Below are 26080 nucleotides of genomic sequence, written 5' to 3'. Positions count from 1 at the left end.
TGCAGAACGTGGAGGAGTGTCCGAGGCAGCGGCTGGATGTGGCACCATTGAGAGGGATGTGGAGAGGCTGGAGGTGGGGGCAGAGAGGAACGTGCTGAAGCTCAAGAGGGGGAAATGCAAAGTCGTGCATGCGGGGAGGAATAGCGCTGGGCCCGAGGCCCTGGTGGGGGCCGAGAGGGTGGAAAGCAGCTTTGGTGAGCACGGCTTTGCTGAGTGCTGGCGGAGAACAAGCTGAGTACGGGGCAGCAGTGCAGCCTTGGGTCAAAAGAGGGCAAGAGTGTCCAGGGCAGTGTTGGGCGGCGCGTTGCCAGCAGGTCGGGGGAGGTGCTCTTGGTCTCCCTTTGGCGCTGGTGAGGCCCCGTGTGGAGTCGTGCGTCCAGCTGAGGGCTCCCCAGTGGAAGAAGGACGTGGCCTGCGTGGCGCGAGTCGAGCGCAGGGCCAGCAAGAGTCTGAAGGGACTGGAGCATCCTTCGTATGAGGAGAAGCTGAGAGAGGTGGGAGGTTTTTGAGCCAGGAGGCAAGGCCGCGCGGGGAGATGTCATCAATGTGTGTAAATGCTGGATGGGAGGGAATGAGGACGGGGGAGTCGGCCTGTTGTCAGGGGTGCCCGCGGGCAGGGCAGGTGTGACGGGGGAAAGCCGCAAAGACGTGCCATTTCCTTGGAAGAGAAGGCGAGCCTTTTTCGGCGCGCGGGTGGTCAAAGAGTGGAAGTGGTTTGCGAGAGAGGCGTTGGAGTGTCCATCCCTGGGTGTCTTGAAAACGTGACGAGACGTGGTCGTGGACGGCCTGCTTGAGCAGGTTGGATTGCAGTAGCTGATCTGTGGGGTTTACTTGCGCAGTCAGTGGTTCCGTTTGGTGCGATTCTGCTTGCTGCGCTGGGAGATAGCGGTGCTGAGGAAAAGAGTTGGCGAGGTGTGTGCTGTGAGGGGGAGCTTGCATCCGAGGCTTGTTTGGAAGTGCAGTAAGGTATGCAAGGCTTTGTTTGGGCAAGTGAAGGGGTTGTGTGAGGGCCTGGAAGCCCCCTGGGTGCCAGCGGGTGTTGTTGCTGGGGCGGTAGTTGGTAAGAGAGGTCTTGTGGCCCTTTTGCACCTATCCCGCTGGGCTCTTTAGCCCTGGCTTGGTGGCGCGTGAGGCTGGAAGAGCCTTGGGAGAAGAAAGGAAGAGGAGGCGTGTGAGGCTGGGATGCAGGAGAACTTTATTGAGAGAAAACAAGCAGTGAAAAGGCAGGAGCGGCAAGTGGAAGGGAGGCGGTGTGAGGTGCAAGGGGGGCGAGCGTGAGGCAAGGTGCCTTGTGTGCAGTAGCTTTTTGCAGAGCACTGAGGTCTTGCTTCCTCTGTTGGGGGTGTCCCACCGTGGGTCCCTGTTGGTCTTTGGCTTGTGAGAAGGGGGTTGGAGCAGAGAGTACTGGAGACAGCAGACGGGGCGCTGGAAAGAAGGAAGTGGAAGAAGCGGAGGAGGGTGACGGGCCACGTTTCCAGGCCGGCCGGGCTGGCCCCCTTCCCTGCTTGCTTTGTGCCTTGAGAGGAGGAGCCGTGGATGTCAGCTCCAGGTGCCAGGCAGGGCCTGGAAGTGCACGGTCAATCCATGCCGCAGGTTGCCGGGGGTGTGTGGTTGGTGTGAGGCGTGGTGGCGAGGGCCCTCAGCAGGGGTAGCAGCCTCTCGCGCCGCCGAAGCAGCCCAGGCCTCCGAAGCCGTAGCCGTAGCCGAAGCCGCCGGAGGAGACGGGCACTCCCTGGGAGCTGAGGACGGTGCCCACGGCAGCGGATGAGGAGGATCCGACGGTGGTGTTCTGTGGGAAGGAGCTGAGGATGGGTCCCGGCAGGGTGACCACGACGGTGGAAGGCTGGATGACGACGCGGGAGTCCTCGCACTGCCTGACGCAGGGCTCGTTGCAGCTGTTAGCCAGCGGGGTGGGTCCGCAGGGGCGGCAGAGGTCGTAGCAGGCCATGTGTGTGGTGCGGAGGGGCCCTGGAAGAGAGGGTGTTGAGGAAGCGGAGGGGCGTGGGGGTGCGAGGGGCGGTGTTGCAGGAGGGGGAGGGAGTGCAGGGGAGGCCTGGTGCGGGTGTGTGCGGAGCGTGGCGGTGGGGAGGCGTGAGGGCTGGTGAGGCTGGGGGCAGAGGGTGCTGGAAGTTGTGCGGGCCAGGCGGGTCAGGAGGAGTAGGAGGGGAAGGGCGTTGAGGCTCACCTTGTTGACGGCGGAGGAGAAGGCGTGAGGAGAAGTGTGTGAGGGAGAGAGGTGCCGGGCCGGCTTTTATGCTGGTCCCCGAGTGCCCGAGGGGCGGGACAGCCTTTGCGCACGAGAGCATTTTGCAGGAAGCAGGCCTTGCGTGCCAGAGCCTGGCAAGCAGTGAGGTGGGGTGTGTTTTCCTTCCCGCAACGCTCCCTTGTCATGTCCTGCTCTTGAGGCGGGACGTGTCCACCTGGCCCTGGCGGCAGCTTTTAAGTGAGAGTAGGTATTTGGGAGGATTTGCATGGCAGGTGCGCGTCAGGGCATTGGGCAGACGCGGCCGAAGCGCAGGAGAGGTGGGGTGTCGTCAGTGAGGTCATCCCGTGGCAGTCGTGTAGTGTGGTTTGTGGGTGCGTTGCGCAGAGGGGCCCCGTTTCCTCGTAAGCCTGGAAGGGTGGTGTGGGCTTTGGAGGTGTGCCGGGCGTGAAGGGCTGCCCCTTGCGTCCGCTTTGGTGCGTCTCCGCCTCGCTTCCAGGTCGCTAAGGCTGTCTTTAAGCCTGGCCTTTCCCATTGGGTGTGCTCTGTGTGTGTGTTGGTGCCTCTGTGGCTTGTGAGGTTGTAGCTGGGAGAAGGGAGGCTGCCTGTTTGGGCTTGTGCCCCCTTGGTGCCGTCCCTGGGGGCGGCAGTGCAAGCAGGCAGAGGAGGGGTGCTTGGGAGGGCAGGCCGTTGTCGCGGCAGCCCTGGTTGAGAGCTGTCATGGCCCGTGCTGTGGGGAGCCCTGCCCCGCTCCCCACCGTGTTGTGTTGGCCCCTGGGTAGCGCTGGCCTTAGGTGGGGCCAGCACGTTTGCCTGCTGGGCTGTGGCGTGAGGCGTGCAAAGAAGAGCAAGGAAGCTGTTGAAGGATGTGGAGAGCAAGAGTTGTGAGGAGCGGTTGAAGGAAGGGGGGGTGTTTAGTTTGCAGAAGAAGGGGGCTGAGGGAGACGCTATCGGTGTTTTAGTGGTGGACTTGGTAGTGTTGGGTGAACGGTTGGACTCGATAACGTTGAGGGTGTTTTGCAAGCTAAATGACGCTGTGATTGTATGTGGGGCACCGTGCAAGGGCGGGGGAGTTTCTGGAGAGGCCGTGAGTGTGGCGGGAGGCCGAGGGGGAGCGTGGGCGCCAGGCAGGGGAGGTGGTGAGCCAGGGCCTTTGTGGTGTTTAGTTGGGGTGAGTGGTGAGGGGTGAGGCCATTTCTGTGCCCAGCGTCTGAGGGGCTGAAAGAGAACGAGGAGATTGCCAAGGGGAGTTGGAGGCGAGCATGCAGCAGGCAGGTGCGGAGCGGAGGCCCTGGTGGTGGTGGATGCATGCGGAAGGGTTGATGAGTGGCGAGGCCTGGTGCAGTTGAGGCAGGGTGAGTGTTTGCAGGGTGCTTGTCAGGCGAGCAGTGCTTGCTGGCGAAGACGATGAAGGGAGGTGGGCAGGAGCGCTGTGCGACTGGGTGTACGTAAGTCCCCGGGGCCTGAGGGGTTGCAGGCAGGAATGTCGAGGGAGCTGGCCCATGTCCTTGGGAGGCCAGCGTTCGTTGTCTTGGAACGGTCACGGTGCCTGGGCGCAGTTTCTGCTGGCTAGAAGAGAGCTCTTTGAGGTCCTGTGTTAAGGAAGATGAGGAAGGAAGGTGTGGTAAATGAGAGGTTGCCTAGGCTGACGTCGTTTGCGGGGAAGGCGGTGGAGGAAATGGTCCTGGAAAGCAGTGCGAAGGCCAGGAAGGGGAGAAGGAGGTGCTGGGGAATTGTGAGTGTGGATTTAGGCAGGGGAAACGTTGCCTGAGCGAGGTCCGTGTCTTCTGCGTTGAAGCGACTGGCTTTGTGGAGGAGGAGAGAGCCGTGTCCGGTGTTTAGGCTCGACCTTTTAGTAGCGCCTTTGACGCTTTCTCCCCTTGCGTGGTCCTAGAGAAGGCGAGAAAGTAGGGGTTGCGTAAGTGGACGGTGAGGTGGAGCGCAAAGTGGCTGAAGGGCTGGGCCGAGAGGCTTGTGATCGGTGTCCCAAAGTCGAGATGGAGGCAAGTCTCGAGCGGCGTAGGCCAGGGCTCTGATGTTGGGCCCGCGGGGTTGGACGTCGTCGTCACTGACGTGGGCAGTGGGAGGGAGCGCCCCCTGAGCCAGTTGTGAGATGCGGCAGAACGTGGAGGAGTGTCCGAGGCAGCGGCTGGATGTGGCACCATTGAGAGGGATGTGGAGAGGCTGGAGGTGGGGGCAGAGAGGAACGTGCTGAAGCTCAAGAGGGGGAAATGCAAAGTCGTGCATGCGGGGAGGAATAGCGCTGGGGCTGGGCCCGAGGCCCTGGTGGGGGCCGAGAGGGTGGAAAGCAGCTTTGGTGAGCACGGCTTTGCTGAGTGCTGGCGGAGAACAAGCTGAGTACGGGGCAGCAGTGCAGCCTTGGGTCAAAAGAGGGCAAGAGTGTCCAGGGCAGTGTTGGGCGGCGCGTTGCCAGCAGGTCGGGGGAGGTGCTCTTGGTCTCCCTTTGGCGCTGGTGAGGCCCCGTGTGGAGTCGTGCGTCCAGCTGAGGGCTCCCCAGTGGAAGAAGGACGTGGCCTGCGTGGCGCGAGTCGAGCGCAGGGCCAGCAAGAGTCTGAAGGGACTGGAGCATCCTTCGTATGAGGAGAAGCTGAGAGAGGTGGGAGGTTTTTGAGCCAGGAGGCAAGGCCGCGCGGGGAGATGTCATCAATGTGTGTAAATGCTGGATGGGAGGGAATGAGGACGGGGGAGTCGGCCTGTTGTCAGGGGTGCCCGCGGGCAGGGCAGGTGTGACGGGGGAAAGCCGCAAAGACGTGCCATTTCCTTGGAAGAGAAGGCGAGCCTTTTTCGGCGCGCGGGTGGTCAAAGAGTGGAAGTGGTTTGCGAGAGAGGCGTTGGAGTGTCCATCCCTGGGTGTCTTGAAAACGTGACGAGACGTGGTCGTGGACGGCCTGCTTGAGCAGGTTGGATTGCAGTAGCTGATCTGTGGGGGTTCCTTGCGCAGTCAGTGGTTCCGTTTGGTGCGATTCTGCTTGCTGCGCTGGGAGATAGCGGTGCTGAGGAAAAGAGTTGGCGAGGTGTGTGCTGTGAGGGGGAGCTTGCATCCGAGGCTTGTTTGGAAGTGCAGTAAGGTATGCAAGGCTTTGTTTGGGCAAGTGAAGGGGTTGTGTGAGGGCCTGGAAGCCCCCTGGGTGCCAGCGGGTGTTGTTGCTGGGGCGGTAGTTGGTAAGAGAGGTCTTGTGGCCCTTTTGCACCTATCCCGCTGGGCTCTTTAGCCCTGGCTTGGTGGCGCGTGAGGCTGGAAGAGCCTTGGGAGAAGAAAGGAAGAGGAGGCGTGTGAGGCTGGGATGCAGGAGAACTTTATTGAGAGAAAACAAGCAGTGAAAAGGCAGGAGCGGCAAGTGGAAGGGAGGCGGTGTGAGGTGCAAGGGGGGCGAGCGTGAGGCAAGGTGCCTTGTGTGCAGTAGCTTTTTGCAGAGCACTGAGGTCTTGCTTCCTCTGTTGGGGGTGTCCCACCGTGGGTCCCTGTTGGTCTTTGGCTTGTGAGAAGGGGGTTGGAGCAGAGAGTACTGGAGACAGCAGACGGGGCGCTGGAAAGAAGGAAGTGGAAGAAGCGGAGGAGGGTGACGGGCCACGTTTCCAGGCCGGCCGGGCTGGCCCCCTTCCCTGCTTGCTTTGTGCCTTGAGAGGAGGAGCCGTGGATGTCAGCTCCAGGTGCCAGGCAGGGCCTGGAAGTGCACGGTCAATCCATGCCGCAGGTTGCCGGGGGTGTGTGGTTGGTGTGAGGCGTGGTGGCGAGGGCCCTCAGCAGGGGTAGCAGCCTCTCGCGCCGCCGAAGCAGCCCAGGCCTCCGAAGCCGTAGCCGTAGCCGAAGCCGCCGGAGGAGACGGGCACTCCCTGGGAGCTGAGGACGGTGCCCACGGCAGCGGATGAGGAGGATCCGACGGTGGTGTTCTGTGGGAAGGAGCTGAGGATGGGTCCCGGCAGGGTGACCACGACGGTGGAAGGCTGGATGACGACGCGGGAGTCCTCGCACTGCCTGACGCAGGGCTCGTTGCAGCTGTTAGCCAGCGGGGTGGGTCCGCAGGGGCGGCAGAGGTCGTAGCAGGCCATGTGTGTGGTGCGGAGGGGCCCTGGAAGAGAGGGTGTTGAGGAAGCGGAGGGGCGTGGGGGTGCGAGGGGCGGTGTTGCAGGAGGGGGAGGGAGTGCAGGGGAGGCCTGGTGCGGGTGTGTGCGGAGCGTGGCGGTGGGGAGGCGTGAGGGCTGGTGAGGCTGGGGGCAGAGGGTGCTGGAAGTTGTGCGGGCCAGGCGGGTCAGGAGGAGTAGGAGGGGAAGGGCGTTGAGGCTCACCTTGTTGACGGCGGAGGAGAAGGCGTGAGGAGAAGTGTGTGAGGGAGAGAGGTGCCGGGCCGGCTTTTATGCTGGTCCCCGAGTGCCCGAGGGGCGGGACAGCCTTTGCGCACGAGAGCATTTTGCAGGAAGCAGGCCTTGCGTGCCAGAGCCTGGCAAGCAGTGAGGTGGGGTGTGTTTTCCTTCCCGCAACGCTCCCTTGTCATGTCCTGCTCTTGAGGCGGGACGTGTCCACCTGGCCCTGGCGGCAGCTTTTAAGTGAGAGTAGGTATTTGGGAGGATTTGCATGGCAGGTGCGCGTCAGGGCATTGGGCAGACGCGGCCGAAGCGCAGGAGAGGTGGGGTGTCGTCAGTGAGGTCATCCCGTGGCAGTCGTGTAGTGTGGTTTGTGGGTGCGTTGCGCAGAGGGGCCCCGTTTCCTCGTAAGCCTGGAAGGGTGGTGTGGGCTTTGGAGGTGTGCCGGGCGTGAAGGGCTGCCCCTTGCGTCCGCTTTGGTGCGTCTCCGCCTCGCTTCCAGGTCGCTAAGGCTGTCTTTAAGCCTGGCCTTTCCCATTGGGTGTGCTCTGTGTGTGTGTTGGTGCCTCTGTGGCTTGTGAGGTTGTAGCTGGGAGAAGGGAGGCTGCCTGTTTGGGCTTGTGCCCCCTTGGTGCCGTCCCTGGGGGCGGCAGTGCAAGCAGGCAGAGGAGGGGTGCTTGGGAGGGCAGGCCGTTGTCGCGGCAGCCCTGGTTGAGAGCTGTCATGGCCCGTGCTGTGGGGAGCCCTGCCCCGCTCCCCACCGTGTTGTGTTGGCCCCTGGGTAGCGCTGGCCTTAGGTGGGGCCAGCACGTTTGCCTGCTGGGCTGTGGCGTGACGCGTGCAAAGAAGAGCAAGGAAGCTGTTGAAGGATGTGGAGAGCAAGAGTTGTGAGGAGCGGTTGAAGGAAGGGGGGGTGTTTAGTTTGCAGAAGAAGGGGGCTGAGGGAGACGCTATCGGTGTTTTAGTGGTGGGCTTGGTAGTGTTGGGTGAACGGTTGGACTCGATAACGTTGAGGGTGTTTTGCAAGCTAAATGACGCTGTGATTGTATGTGGGGCACCGTGCAAGGGCGGGGGAGTTTCTGGAGAGGCCGTGAGTGTGGCGGGAGGCCGAGGGGGAGCGTGGGCGCCAGGCAGGGGAGGTGGTGAGCCAGGGCCTTTGTGGTGTTTAGTTGGGGTGAGTGGTGAGGGGTGAGGCCGTTTCTGTGCCCAGCGTCTGAGGGGCTGAAAGAGAACGAGGAGATTGCCAAGGGGAGTTGGAGGCGAGCATGCAGCAGGCAGGTGCGGAGCGGAGGCCCTGGTGGTGGTGGATGCATGCGGAAGGGTTGATGAGTGGCGAGGCCTCGTGCAGTTGAGGCAGGGGTGAGTGTTTGCAGGGTGCTTGTCAGGCGAGCAGTGCTTGCTGGCGAAGACGATGAAGGGAGGTGGGCAGGAGCGCTGTGCGACTGGGTGTACGTAAGTCCCCGGGGCCTGAGGGGTTGCAGGCAGGAATGTCGAGGGAGCTGGCCCATGTCCTTGGGAGGCCAGCGTTCGTTGTCTTGGAACGGTCACGGTGCCTGGGCGCAGTTTCTGCTGGCTAGAAGAGAGCTCTTTGAGGTCCTGTGTTAAGGAAGATGAGGAAGGAAGGTGTGGTAAATGAGAGGTTGCCTAGGCTGACGTCGTTTGCGGGGAAGGCGGTGGAGGAAATGGTCCTGGAAAGCAGTGCGAAGGCCAGGAAGGGGAGAAGGAGGTGCTGGGGAATTGTGAGTGTGGATTTAGGCAGGGGAAACGTTGCCTGAGCGAGGTCCGTGTCTTCTGCGTTGAAGCGACTGGCTTTGTGGAGGAGGAGAGAGCCGTGTCCGGTGTTTAGGCTCGACCTTTTGGTAGCGCCTTTGACGCTTTCTCCCCTTGCGTGGTCCTAGAGAAGGCGAGAAAGTAGGGGTTGCGTAAGTGGACGGTGAGGTGGAGCGCAAAGTGGCTGAAGGGCTGGGCCGAGAGGCTTGTGATCGGTGTCCCAAAGTCGAGATGGAGGCAAGTCTCGAGCGGCGTAGGCCAGGGCTCTGATGTTGGGCCCGCGGGGTTGGACGTCGTCGTCACTGACGTGGGCAGTGGGAGGGAGCGCCCCCTGAGCCAGTTGTGAGATGCGGCAGAACGTGGAGGAGTGTCCGAGGCAGCGGCTGGATGTGGCACCATGGAGAGGGATGTGGAGAGGCTGGAGGTGGGGGCAGAGAGGAACGTGCTGAAGCTCAAGAGGGGGAAATGCAAAGTCGTGCATGCGGGGAGGAATAGCGCTGGGCCCGAGGCCCTGGTGGGGGCCGAGAGGGTGGAAAGCAGCTTTGGTGAGCACGGCTTTGCTGAGTGCTGGCGGAGAACAAGCTGAGTACGGGGCAGCAGTGCAGCCTTGGGTCAAAAGAGGGCAAGAGTGTCCAGGGCAGTGTTGGGCGGCGCGTTGCCAGCAGGTCGGGGGAGGTGCTCTTGGTCTCCCTTTGGCGCTGGTGAGGCCCCGTGTGGAGTCGTGCGTCCAGCTGAGGGCTCCCCAGTGGAAGAAGGACGTGGCCTGCGTGGCGCGAGTCGAGCGCAGGGCCAGCAAGAGTCTGAAGGGACTGGAGCATCCTTCGTATGAGGAGAAGCTGAGAGAGGTGGGAGGTTTTTGAGCCAGGAGGCAAGGCCGCGCGGGGAGATGTCATCAATGTGTGTAAATGCTGGATGGGAGGGAATGAGGACGGGGGAGTCAGCCTGTTGTCAGGGGTGCCCGCGGGCAGGGCAGGTGTGACGGGGGAAAGCCGCAAAGACGTGCCATTTCCTTGGAAGAGAAGGCGAGCCTTTTTCGGCGCGCGGGTGGTCAAAGAGTGGAAGTGGTTTGCGAGAGAGGCGTTGGAGTGTCCATCCCTGGGTGTCTTGAAAACGTGACGAGACGTGGTCGTGGACGGCCTGCTTGAGCAGGTTGGATTGCAGTAGCTGATCTGTGGGGGTTCCTTGCGCAGTCAGTGGTTCCGTTTGGTGCGATTCTGCTTGCTGCGCTGGGAGATAGTGGTGCTGAGGAAAAGAGTTGGCGAGGTGTGTGCTGTGGGGGGGAGCTTGCATCCGAGGCTTGTTTGGAAGTGCAGTAAGGTATGCAAGGCTTTGTTTGGGCAAGTGAAGGGGTTGTGTGAGGGCCTGGAAGCCCCCTGGGTGCCAGCGGGTGTTGTTGCTGGGGAGGTAGTTGGTAAGAGAGGTCTTGTGGCCCTTTTGTACCTATCCCGCTGGGCTCTTTAGCCCTGGCTTGGTGGCGCGTGAGGCTGGAAGAGCCTTGGGAGAAGAAAGGAAGAGGAGGCGTGCGAGGCGGGGATGCAGGAGAACTTTATTGAGAGAAAACAAGCAGTGAAAAGGCAGGAGCGGCAAGTGGAAGGGAGGCGGTGTGAGGTGCAAGGGGGGCGAGCGTGAGGCAAGGTGCCTTGTGTGCAGTAGCTTTTTGCAGAGCACCGAGGTCTTGCTTCCTCTGTTGGGGGTGTCCCACCGTGGGTCCCTGTTGGTCTTTGGCTTGTGAGAAGGGGGTTGGAGCAGAGAGTACTGGAGACAGCAGACGGGGCGCTGGAAAGAAGGAAGTGGGAGAAGCGGAGGAGGGTGACGGGCCACGTTTCCAGGCCGGCCGGGCTGGCCCCCTTCCCTGCTTGCTTTGTGCCTTGAGAGGAGGAGCCATGGATGTCAGCTCCAGGTGCCAGGCAGGGCCTGGAAGTGCACGGTCAATCCATGCCGCAGGTTGCCGGGGGTGTGTGGTTGGTGTGAGGCGTGGTGGCGAGGGCCCTCAGCAGGGGTAGGAGCCTCTCGCGCCGCCGAAGCAGCCCAGGCCTCCGAAGCCGTAGCCGTAGCCGAAGCCGCCGGAGGAGACGGGCACTCCCTGGGAGCTGAGGACGGTGCCCACGGCAGCGGATGAGGAGGATCCGACGGTGGTGTTCTGTGGGAAGGAGCTGAGGATGGGTCCCGGCAGGGTGACCACGACGGTGGAAGGCTGGATGACGACGCGGGAGTCCTCGCACTGCCTGACGCAGGGCTCGTTGCAGCTGTTAGCCAGCGGGGTGGGTCCGCAGGGGCGGCAGAGGTCGTAGCAGGCCATGTGTGTGGTGCGGAGGGGCCCTGGAAGAGAGGGTGTTGAGGAAGCGGAGGGGCGTGGGGGTGCGAGGGGCGGTGTTGCAGGAGGGGGAGGGAGTGCAGGGGAGGCCTGGTGCGGGCGTGTGCGGAGCGTGGCGGTGGGGAGGCGTGAGGGCTGGTGAGGCTGGGGGCAGAGGGGTTGCTGGAAGTTGTGCGGGCCAGGCGGGTCAGGAGGAGTAGGAGGGGAAGGGCGTTGAGGCTCACCTTGTTGACGGCGGAGGAGAAGGCGTGAGGAGAAGTGTGTGAGGGAGAGAGGTGCCGGGCCGGCTTTTATGCTGGTCCCTGAGTGCCCGAGGGGCGGGACAGCCTTTGCGCGTGAGAGCATTTTGCAGGAAGCAGGCCTTGCGTGCCAGAGCCTGGCAAGCAGTGAGGTGGGGTGTGTTTTCCTTCCCGCAACGCTCCCTTGTCATGTCCTGCTCTTGAGGCGGGACGTGTCCACCTGGCCCTGGCGGCAGCTTTTAAGTGAGAGTAGGTATTTGGGAGGATTTGCATGGCAGGTGCGCGTCAGGGCATTGGGCAGACGCGGCCGAAGCGCAGGAGAGGTGGGGTGTCGTCAGTGAGGTCATCCCGTGGCAGTCGTGTAGTGTGGTTTGTGGGTGCGTTGCGCAGAGGGGCCCCGTTTCCTCGTAAGCCTGGAAGGGTGGTGTGGGCTTTGGAGGTGTGCCGGGCGTGAAGGGCTGCCCCTTGCGTCCGCTTTGGTGCGTCTCCGCCTCGCTTCCAGGTCGCTAAGGCTGTCTTTAAGCCTGGCCTTTCCCATTGGGTGTGCTCTGTGTGTGTGTTGGTGCCTCTGTGGCTTGTGAGGTTGTAGCTGGGAGAAGGGAGGCTGCCTGTTTGGGCTTGTGCCCCCTTGGTGCCGTCCCTGGGGGCGGCAGTGCAAGCAGGCAGAGGAGGGGTGCTTGGGAGGGCAGGCCGTTGTCGCGGCAGCCCTGGTTGAGAGCTGTCATGGCCCGTGCTGTGGGGAGCCCTGCCCCGCTCCCCACCGTGTTGTGTTGGCCCCTGGGTAGCGCTGGCCTTAGGTGGGGCCAGCACGTTTGCCTGCTGGGCTGTGGCGTGACGCGTGCAAAGAAGAGCAAGGAAGCTGTTGAAGGATGTGGAGAGCAAGAGTTGTGAGGAGCGGTTGAAGGAAGGGGGGGTGTTTAGTTTGCAGAAGAAGGGGGCTGAGGGAGACGCTATCGGTGTTTTAGTGGTGGGCTTGGTAGTGTTGGGTGAACGGTTGGACTCGATAACGTTGAGGGTGTTTTGCAAGCTAAATGACGCTGTGATTGTATGTGGGGCACCGTGCAAGGGCGGGGGAGTTTCTGGAGAGGCCGTGAGTGTGGCGGGAGGCCGAGGGGGAGCGTGGGCGCCAGGCAGGGGAGGTGGTGAGCCAGGGCCTTTGTGGTGTTTAGTTGGGGTGAGTGGTGAGGGGTGAGGCCGTTTCTGTGCCCAGCGTCTGAGGGGCTGAAAGAGAACGAGGAGATTGCCAAGGGGAGTTGGAGGCGAGCATGCAGCAGGCAGGTGCGGAGCGGAGGCCCTGGTGGTGGTGGATGCATGCGGAAGGGTTGATGAGTGGCGAGGCCTCGTGCAGTTGAGGCAGGGGTGAGTGTTTGCAGGGTGCTTGTCAGGCGAGCAGTGCTTGCTGGCGAAGACGATGAAGGGAGGTGGGCAGGAGCGCTGTGCGACTGGGTGTACGTAAGTCCCCGGGGCCTGAGGGGTTGCAGGCAGGAATGTCGAGGGAGCTGGCCCATGTCCTTGGGAGGCCAGCGTTCGTTGTCTTGGAACGGTCACGGTGCCTGGGCGCAGTTTCTGCTGGCTAGAAGAGAGCTCTTTGAGGTCCTGTGTTAAGGAAGATGAGGAAGGAAGGTGTGGTAAATGAGAGGTTGCCTAGGCTGACGTCGTTTGCGGGGAAGGCGGTGGAGGAAATGGTCCTGGAAAGCAGTGCGAAGGCCAGGAAGGGGAGAAGGAGGTGCTGGGGAATTGTGAGTGTGGATTTAGGCAGGGGAAACGTTGCCTGAGCGAGGTCCGTGTCTTCTGCGTTGAAGCGACTGGCTTTGTGGAGGAGGAGAGAGCCGTGTCCGGTGTTTAGGCTCGACCTTTTGGTAGCGCCTTTGACGCTTTCTCCCCTTGCGTGGTCCTAGAGAAGGCGAGAAAGTAGGGGTTGCGTAAGTGGACGGTGAGGTGGAGCGCAAAGTGGCTGAAGGGCTGGGCCGAGAGGCTTGTGATCGGTGTCCCAAAGTCGAGATGGAGGCAAGTCTCGAGCGGCGTAGGCCAGGGCTCTGATGTTGGGCCCGCGGGGTTGGACGTCGTCGTCACTGACGTGGGCAGTGGGAGGGAGCGCCCCCTGAGCCAGTTGTGAGATGCGGCAGAACGTGGAGGAGTGTCCGAGGCAGCGGCTGGATGTGGCACCATGGAGAGGGATGTGGAGAGGCTGGAGGTGGGGGCAGAGAGGAACGTGCTGAAGCTCAAGAGGGGGAAATGCAAAGTCGTGCATGCGGGGAGGAATAGCGCTGGGCCCGAGGCCCTGGTGGGGGCCGAGAGGGTGGAAAGCAGCTTTGGTGAGCACGGCTTTGCTGAGTGCTGGCGGAGAACAAGCTGAGTACGGGGCAGCAGTGCAGCCTTGGGTCAAAAGAGGGCAAGAGTGTCCAGGGCAGTGTTGGGCGGCGCGTTGCCAGCAGGTCGGGGGAGGTGCTCTTGGTCTCCCTTTGGCGCTGGTGAGGCCCCGTGTGGAGTCGTGCGTCCAGCTGAGGGCTCCCCAGTGGAAGAAGGACGTGGCCTGCGTGGCGCGAGTCGAGCGCAGGGCCAGCAAGAGTCTGAAGGGACTGGAGCATCCTTCGTATGAGGAGAAGCTGAGAGAGGTGGGAGGTTTTTGAGCCAGGAGGCAAGGCCGCGCGGGGAGATGTCATCAATGTGTGTAAATGCTGGATGGGAGGGAATGAGGACGGGGGAGTCAGCCTGTTGTCAGGGGTGCCCGCGGGCAGGGCAGGTGTGACGGGGGAAAGCCGCAAAGACGTGCCATTTCCTTGGAAGAGAAGGCGAGCCTTTTTCGGCGCGCGGGTGGTCAAAGAGTGGAAGTGGTTTGCGAGAGAGGCGTTGGAGTGTCCATCCCTGGGTGTCTTGAAAACGTGACGAGACGTGGTCGTGGACGGCCTGCTTGAGCAGGTTGGATTGCAGTAGCTGATCTGTGGGGGTTCCTTGCGCAGTCAGTGGTTCCGTTTGGTGCGATTCTGCTTGCTGCGCTGGGAGATAGTGGTGCTGAGGAAAAGAGTTGGCGAGGTGTGTGCTGTGGGGGGGAGCTTGCATCCGAGGCTTGTTTGGAAGTGCAGTAAGGTATGCAAGGCTTTGTTTGGGCAAGTGAAGGGGTTGTGTGAGGGCCTGGAAGCCCCCTGGGTGCCAGCGGGTGTTGTTGCTGGGGAGGTAGTTGGTAAGAGAGGTCTTGTGGCCCTTTTGTACCTATCCCGCTGGGCTCTTTAGCCCTGGCTTGGTGGCGCGTGAGGCTGGAAGAGCCTTGGGAGAAGAAAGGAAGAGGAGGCGTGCGAGGCGGGGATGCAGGAGAACTTTATTGAGAGAAAACAAGCAGTGAAAAGGCAGGAGCGGCAAGTGGAAGGGAGGCGGTGTGAGGTGCAAGGGGGGCGAGCGTGAGGCAAGGTGCCTTGTGTGCAGTAGCTTTTTGCAGAGCACCGAGGTCTTGCTTCCTCTGTTGGGGGTGTCCCACCGTGGGTCCCTGTTGGTCTTTGGCTTGTGAGAAGGGGGTTGGAGCAGAGAGTACTGGAGACAGCAGACGGGGCGCTGGAAAGAAGGAAGTGGGAGAAGCGGAGGAGGGTGACGGGCCACGTTTCCAGGCCGGCCGGGCTGGCCCCCTTCCCTGCTTGCTTTGTGCCTTGAGAGGAGGAGCCATGGATGTCAGCTCCAGGTGCCAGGCAGGGCCTGGAAGTGCACGGTCAATCCATGCCGCAGGTTGCCGGGGGTGTGTGGTTGGTGTGAGGCGTGGTGGCGAGGGCCCTCAGCAGGGGTAGGAGCCTCTCGCGCCGCCGAAGCAGCCCAGGCCTCCGAAGCCGTAGCCGTAGCCGAAGCCGCCGGAGGAGACGGGCACTCCCTGGGAGCTGAGGACGGTGCCCACGGCAGCGGATGAGGAGGATCCGACGGTGGTGTTCTGTGGGAAGGAGCTGAGGATGGGTCCCGGCAGGGTGACCACGACGGTGGAAGGCTGGATGACGACGCGGGAGTCCTCGCACTGCCTGACGCAGGGCTCGTTGCAGCTGTTAGCCAGCGGGGTGGGTCCGCAGGGGCGGCAGAGGTCGTAGCAGGCCATGTGTGTGGTGCGGAGGGGCCCTGGAAGAGAGGGTGTTGAGGAAGCGGAGGGGCGTGGGGGTGCGAGGGGCGGTGTTGCAGGAGGGGGAGGGAGTGCAGGGGAGGCCTGGTGCGGGCGTGTGCGGAGCGTGGCGGTGGGGAGGCGTGAGGGCTGGTGAGGCTGGGGGCAGAGGGGTTGCTGGAAGTTGTGCGGGCCAGGCGGGTCAGGAGGAGTAGGAGGGGAAGGGCGTTGAGGCTCACCTTGTTGACGGCGGAGGAGAAGGCGTGAGGAGAAGTGTGTGAGGGAGAGAGGTGCCGGGCCGGCTTTTATGCTGGTCCCTGAGTGCCCGAGGGGCGGGACAGCCTTTGCGCGTGAGAGCATTTTGCAGGAAGCAGGCCTTGCGTGCCAGAGCCTGGCAAGCAGTGAGGTGGGGTGTGTTTTCCTTCCCGCAACGCTCCCTTGTCATGTCCTGCTCTTGAGGCGGGACGTGTCCACCTGGCCCTGGCGGCAGCTTTTAAGTGAGAGTAGGTATTTGGGAGGATTTGCATGGCAGGTGCGCGTCAGGGCATTGGGCAGACGCGGCCGAAGCGCAGGAGAGGTGGGGTGTCGTCAGTGAGGTCATCCCGTGGCAGTCGTGTAGTGTGGTTTGTGGGTGCGTTGCGCAGAGGGGCCCCGTTTCCTCGTAAGCCTGGAAGGGTGGTGTGGGCTTTGGAGGTGTGCCGGGCGTGAAGGGCTGCCCCTTGCGTCCGCTTTGGTGCGTCTCCGCCTCGCTTCCAGGTCGCTAAGGCTGTCTTTAAGCCTGGCCTTTCCCATTGGGTGTGCTCTGTGTGTGTGTTGGTGCCTCTGTGGCTTGTGAGGTTGTAGCTGGGAGAAGGGAGGCTGCCTGTTTGGGCTTGTGCCCCCTTGGTGCCGTCCCTGGGGGCGGCAGTGCAAGCAGGCAGAGGAGGGGTGCTTGGGAGGGCAGGCCGTTGTCGCGGCAGCCCTGGTTGAGAGCTGTCATGGCCCGTGCTGTGGGGAGCCCTGCCCCGCTCCCCACCGTGTTGTGTTGGCCCCTGGGTAGCGCTGGCCTTAGGTGGGGCCAGCACGTTTGCCTGCTGGGCTGTGGCGTGACGCGTGCAAAGAAGAGCAAGGAAGCTGTTGAAGGATGTGGAGAGCAAGAGTTGTGAGGAGCGGTTGAAGGAAGGGGGGGTGTTTAGTTTGCAGAAGAAGGGGGCTGAGGGAGACGCTATCGGTGTTTTAGTGGTGGGCTTGGTAGTGTTGGGTGAACGGTTGGACTCGATAACGTTGAGGGTGTTTTGCAAGCTAAATGACGCTGTGATTGTATGTGGGGCACCGTGCAAGGGCGGGGGAGTTTCTGGAGAGGCCGTGAGTGTGGCGGGAGGCCGAGGGGGAGCGTGGGCGCCAGGCAGGGGAGGTGGTGAGCCAGGGCCTTTGTGGTGTTTAGTTGGGGTGAGTGGTGAGGGGTGAGGCCGTTTCTGTGCCCAGCGTCTGAGGGGCTGAAAGAGAACGAGGAGATTGCCAAGGGGAGTTGGAGGCGAGCATGCAGCAGGCAGGTGCGGAGCGGAGGCCCTGGTGGTGGTGGATGCATGCGGAAGGGTTGATGAGTGGCGAGGCCTGGTGCAGTTGAGGCAGGGTGAGTGTTTGCAGGGTGCTTGTCAGGCGAGCAGTGCTTGCTGGCGAAGACGATGAAGGGAGGTGGGCAGGAGCGCTGTGCGACTGGGTGTACGTAAGTCCCCGGGGCCTGAGGGGTTGCAGGCAGGAATGTCGAGGGAGCTGGCCCATGTCCTTGGGAGGCCAGCGTTCGTTGTCTTGGAACGGTCACGGTGCCTGGGCGCAGTTTCTGCTGGCTAGAAGAGAGCTCTTTGAGGTCCTGTGTTAAGGAAGATGAGGAAGGAAGGTGTGGTAAATGAGAGGTTGCCTAGGCTGACGTCGTTTGCGGGGAAGGCGGTGGAGGAAATGGTCCTGGAAAGCAGTGCGAAGGCCAGGAAGGGGAGAAGGAGGTGCTGGGGAATTGTGAGTGTGGATTTAGGCAGGGGAAACGTTGCCTGAGCGAGGTCCGTGTCTTCTGCGTTGAAGCGACTGGCTTTGTGGAGGAGGAGAGAGCCGTGTCCGGTGTTTAGGCTCGACCTTTTGGTAGCGCCTTTGACGCTTTCTCCCCTTGCGTGGTCCTAGAGAAGGCGAGAAAGTATGGGTTGCGTAAGTGGACGGTGAGGTGGAGCGCAAAGTGGCTGAAGGGCTGGGCCGAGAGGCTTGTGATCGGTGTCCCAAAGTCGAGATGGAGGCAAGTCTCGAGCGGCGTAGGCCAGGGCTCTGATGTTGGGCCCACGGGGTTGGACGTCGTCGTCACTGTCGTGGGCAGTGGGAGGGAGCGCCCCCTGAGCCAGTTGTGAGATGCTGCAGAACGTGGAGGAGTGTCCGAGGCAGCGGCTGGATGTGGCACCATTGAGAGGGATGTGGAGAGGCTGGAGGTGGGGGCAGAGAGGAACGTGCTGAAGCTCAAGAGGGGGAAATGCAAAGTCGTGCATGCGGGGAGGAATAGCGCTGGGCCCGAGGCCCTGGTGGGGGCCGAGAGGGTGGAAAGCAGCTTTGGTGAGCACGGCTTTGCTGAGTGCTGGCGGAGAACAAGCTGAGTACGGGGCAGCAGTGCAGCCTTGGGTCAAAAGAGGGCAAGAGTGTCCAGGGCAGTGTTGGGCGGCGCGTTGCCAGCAGGTCGGGGGAGGTGCTCTTGGTCTCCCTTTGGCGCTGGTGAGGCCCCGTGTGGAGTCGTGCGTCCAGCTGAGGGCTCCCCAGTGGAAGAAGGACGTGGCCTGCGTGGCGCGAGTCGAGCGCAGGGCCAGCAAGAGTCTGAAGGGACTGGAGCATCCTTCGTATGAGGAGAAGCTGAGAGAGGTGGGAGGTTTTTGAGCCAGGAGGCAAGGCCGCGCGGGGAGATGTCATCAATGTGTGTAAATGCTGGATGGGAGGGAATGAGGACGGGGGAGTCGGCCTGTTGTCAGGGGTGCCCGCGGGCAGGGCAGGTGTGACGGGGGAAAGCCGCAAAGACGTGCCATTTCCTTGGAAGAGAAGGCGAGCCTTTTTCGGCGCGCGGGTGGTCAAAGAGTGGAAGTGGTTTGCGAGAGAGGCGTTGGAGTGTCCATCCCTGGGTGTCTTGAAAACGTGACGAGACGTGGTCGTGGACGGCCTGCTTGAGCAGGTTGGATTGCAGTAGCTGATCTGTGGGGGTTCCTTGCGCAGTCAGTGGTTCCGTTTGGTGCGATTCTGCTTGCTGCGCTGGGAGATAGCGGTGCTGAGGAAAAGAGTTGGCGAGGTGTGTGCTGTGAGGGGGAGCTTGCATCCGAGGCTTGTTTGGAAGTGCAGTAAGGTATGCAAGGCTTTGTTTGGGCAAGTGAAGGGGTTGTGTGAGGGCCTGGAAGCCCCCTGGGTGCCAGCGGGTGTTGTTGCTGGGGCGGTAGTTGGTAAGAGAGGTCTTGTGGCCCTTTTGCACCTATCCCGCTGGGCTCTTTAGCCCTGGCTTGGTGGCGCGTGAGGCTGGAAGAGCCTTGGGAGAAGAAAGGAAGAGGAGGCGTGTGAGGCTGGGATGCAGGAGAACTTTATTGAGAGAAAACAAGCAGTGAAAAGGCAGGAGCGGCAAGTGGAAGGGAGGCGGTGTGAGGTGCAAGGGGGGCGAGCGTGAGGCAAGGTGCCTTGTGTGCAGTAGCTTTTTGCAGAGCACTGAGGTCTTGCTTCCTCTGTTGGGGGTGTCCCACCGTGGGTCCCTGTTGGTCTTTGGCTTGTGAGAAGGGGGTTGGAGCAGAGAGTACTGGAGACAGCAGACGGGGCGCTGGAAAGAAGGAAGTGGAAGAAGCGGAGGAGGGTGACGGGCCACGTTTCCAGGCCGGCCGGGCTGGCCCCCTTCCCTGCTTGCTTTGTGCCTTGAGAGGAGGAGCCGTGGATGTCAGCTCCAGGTGCCAGGCAGGGCCTGGAAGTGCACGGTCAATCCATGCCGCAGGTTGCCGGGGGTGTGTGGTTGGTGTGAGGCGTGGTGGCGAGGGCCCTCAGCAGGGGTAGCAGCCTCTCGCGCCGCCGAAGCAGCCCAGGCCTCCGAAGCCGTAGCCGTAGCCGAAGCCGCCGGAGGAGACGGGCACTCCCTGGGAGCTGAGGACGGTGCCCACGGCAGCGGATGAGGAGGATCCGACGGTGGTGTTCTGTGGGAAGGAGCTGAGGATGGGTCCCGGCAGGGTGACCACGACGGTGGAAGGCTGGATGACGACGCGGGAGTCCTCGCACTGCCTGACGCAGGGCTCGTTGCAGCTGTTAGCCAGCGGGGTGGGTCCGCAGGGGCGGCAGAGGTCGTAGCAGGCCATGTGTGTGGTGCGGAGGGGCCCTGGAAGAGAGGGTGTTGAGGAAGCGGAGGGGCGTGGGGGTGCGAGGGGCGGTGTTGCAGGAGGGGGAGGGAGTGCAGGGGAGGCCTGGTGCGGGTGTGTGCGGAGCGTGGCGGTGGGGAGGCGTGAGGGCTGGTGAGGCTGGGGGCAGAGGGTGCTGGAAGTTGTGCGGGCCAGGCGGGTCAGGAGGAGTAGGAGGGGAAGGGCGTTGAGGCTCACCTTGTTGACGGCGGAGGAGAAGGCGTGAGGAGAAGTGTGTGAGGGAGAGAGGTGCCGGGCCGGCTTTTATGCTGGTCCCCGAGTGCCCGAGGGGCGGGACAGCCTTTGCGCACGAGAGCATTTTGCAGGAAGCAGGCCTTGCGTGCCAGAGCCTGGCAAGCAGTGAGGTGGGGTGTGTTTTCCTTCCCGCAACGCTCCCTTGTCATGTCCTGCTCTTGAGGCGGGACGTGTCCACCTGGCCCTGGCGGCAGCTTTTAAGTGAGAGTAGGTATTTGGGAGGATTTGCATGGCAGGTGCGCGTCAGGGCATTGGGCAGACGCGGCCGAAGCGCAGGAGAGGTGGGGTGTCGTCAGTGAGGTCATCCCGTGGCAGTCGTGTAGTGTGGTTTGTGGGTGCGTTGCGCAGAGGGGCCCCGTTTCCTCGTAAGCCTGGAAGGGTGGTGTGGGCTTTGGAGGTGTGCCGGGCGTGAAGGGCTGCCCCTTGCGTCCGCTTTGGTGCGTCTCCGCCTCGCTTCCAGGTCGCTAAGGCTGTCTTTAAGCCTGGCCTTTCCCATTGGGTGTGCTCTGTGTGTGTGTTGGTGCCTCTGTGGCTTGTGAGGTTGTAGCTGGGAGAAGGGAGGCTGCCTGTTTGGGCTTGTGCCCCCTTGGTGCCGTCCCTGGGGGCGGCAGTGCAAGCAGGCAGAGGAGGGGTGCTTGGGAGGGCAGGCCGTTGTCGCGGCAGCCCTGGTTGAGAGCTGTCATGGCCCGTGCTGTGGGGAGCCCTGCCCCGCTCCCCACCGTGTTGTGTTGGCCCCTGGGTAGCGCTGGCCTTAGGTGGGGCCAGCACGTTTGCCTGCTGGGCTGTGGCGTGAGGCGTGCAAAGAAGAGCAAGGAAGCTGTTGAAGGATGTGGAGAGCAAGAGTTGTGAGGAGCGGTTGAAGGAAGGGGGGGTGTTTAGTTTGCAGAAGAAGGGGGCTGAGGGAGACGCTATCGGTGTTTTAGTGGTGGACTTGGTAGTGTTGGGTGAACGGTTGGACTCGATAACGTTGAGGGTGTTTTGCAAGCTAAATGACGCTGTGATTGTATGTGGGGCACCGTGCAAGGGCGGGGGAGTTTCTGGAGAGGCCGTGAGTGTGGCGGGAGGCCGAGGGGGAGCGTGGGCGCCAGGCAGGGGAGGTGGTGAGCCAGGGCCTTTGTGGTGTTTAGTTGGGGTGAGTGGTGAGGGGTGAGGCCATTTCTGTGCCCAGCGTCTGAGGGGCTGAAAGAGAACGAGGAGATTGCCAAGGGGAGTTGGAGGCGAGCATGCAGCAGGCAGGTGCGGAGCGGAGGCCCTGGTGGTGGTGGATGCATGCGGAAGGGTTGATGAGTGGCGAGGCCTGGTGCAGTTGAGGCAGGGTGAGTGTTTGCAGGGTGCTTGTCAGGCGAGCAGTGCTTGCTGGCGAAGACGATGAAGGGAGGTGGGCAGGAGCGCTGTGCGACTGGGTGTACGTAAGTCCCCGGGGCCTGAGGGGTTGCAGGCAGGAATGTCGAGGGAGCTGGCCCATGTCCTTGGGAGGCCAGCGTTCGTTGTCTTGGAACGGTCACGGTGCCTGGGCGCAGTTTCTGCTGGCTAGAAGAGAGCTCTTTGAGGTCCTGTGTTAAGGAAGATGAGGAAGGAAGGTGTGGTAAATGAGAGGTTGCCTAGGCTGACGTCGTTTGCGGGGAAGGCGGTGGAGGAAATGGTCCTGGAAAGCAGTGCGAAGGCCAGGAAGGGGAGAAGGAGGTGCTGGGGAATTGTGAGTGTGGATTTAGGCAGGGGAAACGTTGCCTGAGCGAGGTCCGTGTCTTCTGCGTTGAAGCGACTGGCTTTGTGGAGGAGGAGAGAGCCGTGTCCGGTGTTTAGGCTCGACCTTTTGGTAGCGCCTTTGACGCTTTCTCCCCTTGCGTGGTCCTAGAGAAGGCGAGAAAGCATGGGTTGCGTAAGTGGACGGTGAGGTGGAGCGCAAAGTGGCTGAAGGGCTGGGCCGAGAGGCTTGTGATCGGTGTCCCAAAGTCGAGATGGAGGCAAGTCTCGAGCGGCGTAGGCCAGGGCTCTGATGTTGGGCCCGCGGGGTTGGACGTCGTCGTCACTGTCGTGGGCAGTGGGAGGGAGCGCCCCCTGAGCCAGTTGTGAGATGCTGCAGAACGTGGAGGAGTGTCCGAGGCAGCGGCTGGATGTGGCACCATTGAGAGGGATGTGGAGAGGCTGGAGGTGGGGGCAGAGAGGAACGTGCTGAAGCTCAAGAGGGGGAAATGCAAAGTCGTGCATGCGGGGAGGAATAGCGCTGGGCCCGAGGCCCTGGTGGGGGCCGAGAGGGTGGAAAGCAGCTTTGGTGAGCACGGCTTTGCTGAGTGCTGGCGGAGAACAAGCTGAGTACGGGGCAGCAGTGCAGCCTTGGGTCAAAAGAGGGCAAGAGTGTCCAGGGCAGTGTTGGGCGGCGCGTTGCCAGCAGGTCGGGGGAGGTGCTCTTGGTCTCCCTTTGGCGCTGGTGAGGCCCCGTGTGGAGTCGTGCGTCCAGCTGAGGGCTCCCCAGTGGAAGAAGGACGTGGCCTGCGTGGCGCGAGTCGAGCGCAGGGCCAGCAAGAGTCTGAAGGGACTGGAGCATCCTTCGTATGAGGAGAAGCTGAGAGAGGTGGGAGGTTTTTGAGCCAGGAGGCAAGGCCGCGCGGGGAGATGTCATCAATGTGTGTAAATGCTGGATGGGAGGGAATGAGGACGGGGGAGTCGGCCTGTTGTCAGGGGTGCCCGCGGGCAGGGCAGGTGTGACGGGGGAAAGCCGCAAAGACGTGCCATTTCCTTGGAAGAGAAGGCGAGCCTTTTTCGGCGCGCGGGTGGTCAAAGAGTGGAAGTGGTTTGCGAGAGAGGCGTTGGAGCGTCCATCCCTGGGTGTCTTGAAAACGTGACGAGACGTGGTCGTGGACGGCCTGCTTGAGCAGGTTGGATTGCAGTAGCTGATCTGTGGGGGTTCCTTGCGCAGTCAGTGGTTCCGTTTGGTGCGATTCTGCTTGCTGCGCTGGGAGATAGTGGTGCTGAGGAAAAGAGTTGGCGAGGTGTGTGCTGTGGGGGGGAGCTTGCATCCGAGGCTTGTTTGGAAGTGCAGTAAGGTATGCAAGGCTTTGTTTGGGCAAGTGAAGGGGTTGTGTGAGGGCCTGGAAGCCCCCTGGGTGCCAGCGGGTGTTGTTGCTGGGGAGGCAGTTGGTAAGAGAGGTCTTGTGGCCCTTTTGCACCTATCCCGCTGGGCTCTTTAGCCCTGGCTTGGTGGCGCGTGAGGCTGGAAGAGCCTTGGGAGAAGAAAGGAAGAGGAGGCGTGTGAGGCTGGGATGCAGGAGAACTTTATTGAGAGAAAACAAGCAGTGAAAAGGCAGGAGCGGCAAGTGGAAGGGAGGCGGTGTGAGGTGCAAGGGGGGCGAGCGTGAGGCAAGGTGCCTTGTGTGCAGTAGCTTTTTGCAGAGCACTGAGGTCTTGCTTCCTCTGTTGGGGGTGTCCCACCGTGGGTCCCTGTTGGTCTTTGGCTTGTGAGAAGGGGGTTGGAGCAGAGAGTACTGGAGACAGCAGACGGGGCGCTGGAAAGAAGGAAGTGGAAGAAGCGGAGGAGGGTGACGGGCCACGTTTCCAGGCCGGCCGGGCTGGCCCCCTTCCCTGCTGGCTTTGTGCCTTGAGAGGAGGAGCCGTGGATGTCAGCTCCAGGTGCCAGGCAGGGCCTGGAAGTGCACGGTCAATCCATGCCGCAGGTTGCCGGGGGTGTGTGGTTGGTGTGAGGCGTGGTGGCGAGGGCCCTCAGCAGGGGTAGCAGCCTCTCGCGCCGCCGAAGCAGCCCAGGCCTCCGAAGCCGTAGCCGTAGCCGAAGCCGCCGGAGGAGACGGGCACTCCCTGGGAGCTGAGGACGGTGCCCACGGCAGCGGATGAGGAGGATCCGACGGTGGTGTTCTGTGGGAAGGAGCTGAGGATGGGTCCCGGCAGGGTGACCACGACGGTGGAAGGCTGGATGACGACGCGGGAGTCCTCGCACTGCCTGACGCAGGGCTCGTTGCAGCTGTTAGCCAGCGGGGTGGGTCCGCAGGGGCGGCAGAGGTCGTAGCAGGCCATGTGTGTGGTGCGGAGGGGCCCTGGAAGAGAGGGTGTTGAGGAAGCGGAGGGGCGTGGGGGTGCGAGGGGCGGTGTTGCAGGAGGGGGAGGGAGTGCAGGGGAGGCCTGGTGCGGGTGTGTGCGGAGCGTGGCGGTGGGGAGGCGTGAGGGCTGGTGAGGCTGGGGGCAGAGGGTGCTGGAAGTTGTGCGGGCCAGGCGGGTCAGGAGGAGTAGGAGGGGAAGGGCGTTGAGGCTCACCTTGTTGACGGCGGAGGAGAAGGCGTGAGGAGAAGTGTGTGAGGGAGAGAGGTGCCGGGCCGGCTTTTATGCTGGTCCCCGAGTGCCCGAGGGGCGGGACAGCCTTTGCGCACGAGAGCATTTTGCAGGAAGCAGGCCTTGCGTGCCAGAGCCTGGCAAGCAGTGAGGTGGGGTGTGTTTTCCTTCCCGCAACGCTCCCTTGTCATGTCCTGCTCTTGAGGCGGGACGTGTCCACCTGGCCCTGGCGGCAGCTTTTAAGTGAGAGTAGGTATTTGGGAGGATTTGCATGGCAGGTGCGCGTCAGGGCATTGGGCAGACGCGGCCGAAGCGCAGGAGAGGTGGGGTGTCGTCAGTGAGGTCATCCCGTGGCAGTCGTGTAGTGTGGTTTGTGGGTGCGTTGCGCAGAGGGGCCCCGTTTCCTCGTAAGCCTGGAAGGGTGGTGTGGGCTTTGGAGGTGTGCCGGGCGTGAAGGGCTGCCCCTTGCGTCCGCTTTGGTGCGTCTCCGCCTCGCTTCCAGGTCGCTAAGGCTGTCTTTAAGCCTGGCCTTTCCCATTGGGTGTGCTCTGTGTGTGTGTTGGTGCCTCTGTGGCTTGTGAGGTTGTAGCTGGGAGAAGGGAGGCTGCCTGTTTGGGCTTGTGCCCCCTTGGTGCCGTCCCTGGGGGCGGCAGTGCAAGCAGGCAGAGGAGGGGTGCTTGGGAGGGCAGGCCGTTGTCGCGGCAGCCCTGGTTGAGAGCTGTCATGGCCCGTGCTGTGGGGAGCCCTGCCCCGCTCCCCACCGTGTTGTGTTGGCCCCTGGGTAGCGCTGGCCTTAGGTGGGGCCAGCACGTTTGCCTGCTGGGCTGTGGCGTGAGGCGTGCAAAGAAGAGCAAGGAAGCTGTTGAAGGATGTGGAGAGCAAGAGTTGTGAGGAGCGGTTGAAGGAAGGGGGGGTGTTTAGTTTGCAGAAGAAGGGGGCTGAGGGAGACGCTATCGGTGTTTTAGTGGTGGACTTGGTAGTGTTGGGTGAACGGTTGGACTCGATAACGTTGAGGGTGTTTTGCAAGCTAAATGACGCTGTGATTGTATGTGGGGCACCGTGCAAGGGCGGGGGAGTTTCTGGAGAGGCCGTGAGTGTGGCGGGAGGCCGAGGGGGAGCGTGGGCGCCAGGCAGGGGAGGTGGTGAGCCAGGGCCTTTGTGGTGTTTAGTTGGGGTGAGTGGTGAGGGGTGAGGCCATTTCTGTGCCCAGCGTCTGAGGGGCTGAAAGAGAACGAGGAGATTGCCAAGGGGAGTTGGAGGCGAGCATGCAGCAGGCAGGTGCGGAGCGGAGGCCCTGGTGGTGGTGGATGCATGCGGAAGGGTTGATGAGTGGCGAGGCCTGGTGCAGTTGAGGCAGGGTGAGTGTTTGCAGGGTGCTTGTCAGGCGAGCAGTGCTTGCTGGCGAAGACGATGAAGGGAGGTGGGCAGGAGCGCTGTGCGACTGGGTGTACGTAAGTCCCCGGGGCCTGAGGGGTTGCAGGCAGGAATGTCGAGGGAGCTGGCCCATGTCCTTGGGAGGCCAGCGTTCGTTGTCTTGGAACGGTCACGGTGCCTGGGCGCAGTTTCTGCTGGCTAGAAGAGAGCTCTTTGAGGTCCTGTGTTAAGGAAGATGAGGAAGGAAGGTGTGGTAAATGAGAGGTTGCCTAGGCTGACGTCGTTTGCGGGGAAGGCGGTGGAGGAAATGGTCCTGGAAAGCAGTGCGAAGGCCAGGAAGGGGAGAAGGAGGTGCTGGGGAATTGTGAGTGTGGATTTAGGCAGGGGAAACGTTGCCTGAGCGAGGTCCGTGTCTTCTGCGTTGAAGCGACTGGCTTTGTGGAGGAGGAGAGAGCCGTGTCCGGTGTTTAGGCTCGACCTTTTGGTAGCGCCTTTGACGCTTTCTCCCCTTGCGTGGTCCTAGAGAAGGCGAGAAAGCATGGGTTGCGTAAGTGGACGGTGAGGTGGAGCGCAAAGTGGCTGAAGGGCTGGGCCGAGAGGCTTGTGATCGGTGTCCCAAAGTCGAGATGGAGGCAAGTCTCGAGCGGCGTAGGCCAGGGCTCTGATGTTGGGCCCGCGGGGTTGGACGTCGTCGTCACTGTCGTGGGCAGTGGGAGGGAGCGCCCCCTGAGCCAGTTGTGAGGTGCTGCAGAACGTGGAGGAGTGTCCGAGGCAGCGGCTGGATGTGGCACCATTGAGAGGGATGTGGAGAGGCTGGAGGTGGGGGCAGAGAGGAACGTGCTGAAGCTCAAGAGGGGGAAATGCAAAGTCGTGCATGCGGGGAGGAATAGCGCT

Source organism: Mycteria americana, chromosome 2 (genome assembly GCF_035582795.1).
Source record: "Mycteria americana isolate JAX WOST 10 ecotype Jacksonville Zoo and Gardens chromosome 2, USCA_MyAme_1.0, whole genome shotgun sequence".
NCBI classification, from domain to species: Eukaryota; Metazoa; Chordata; class Aves; order Ciconiiformes; family Ciconiidae; genus Mycteria; species Mycteria americana.
Note: the sequence above shows the minus strand (reverse complement) of the source record.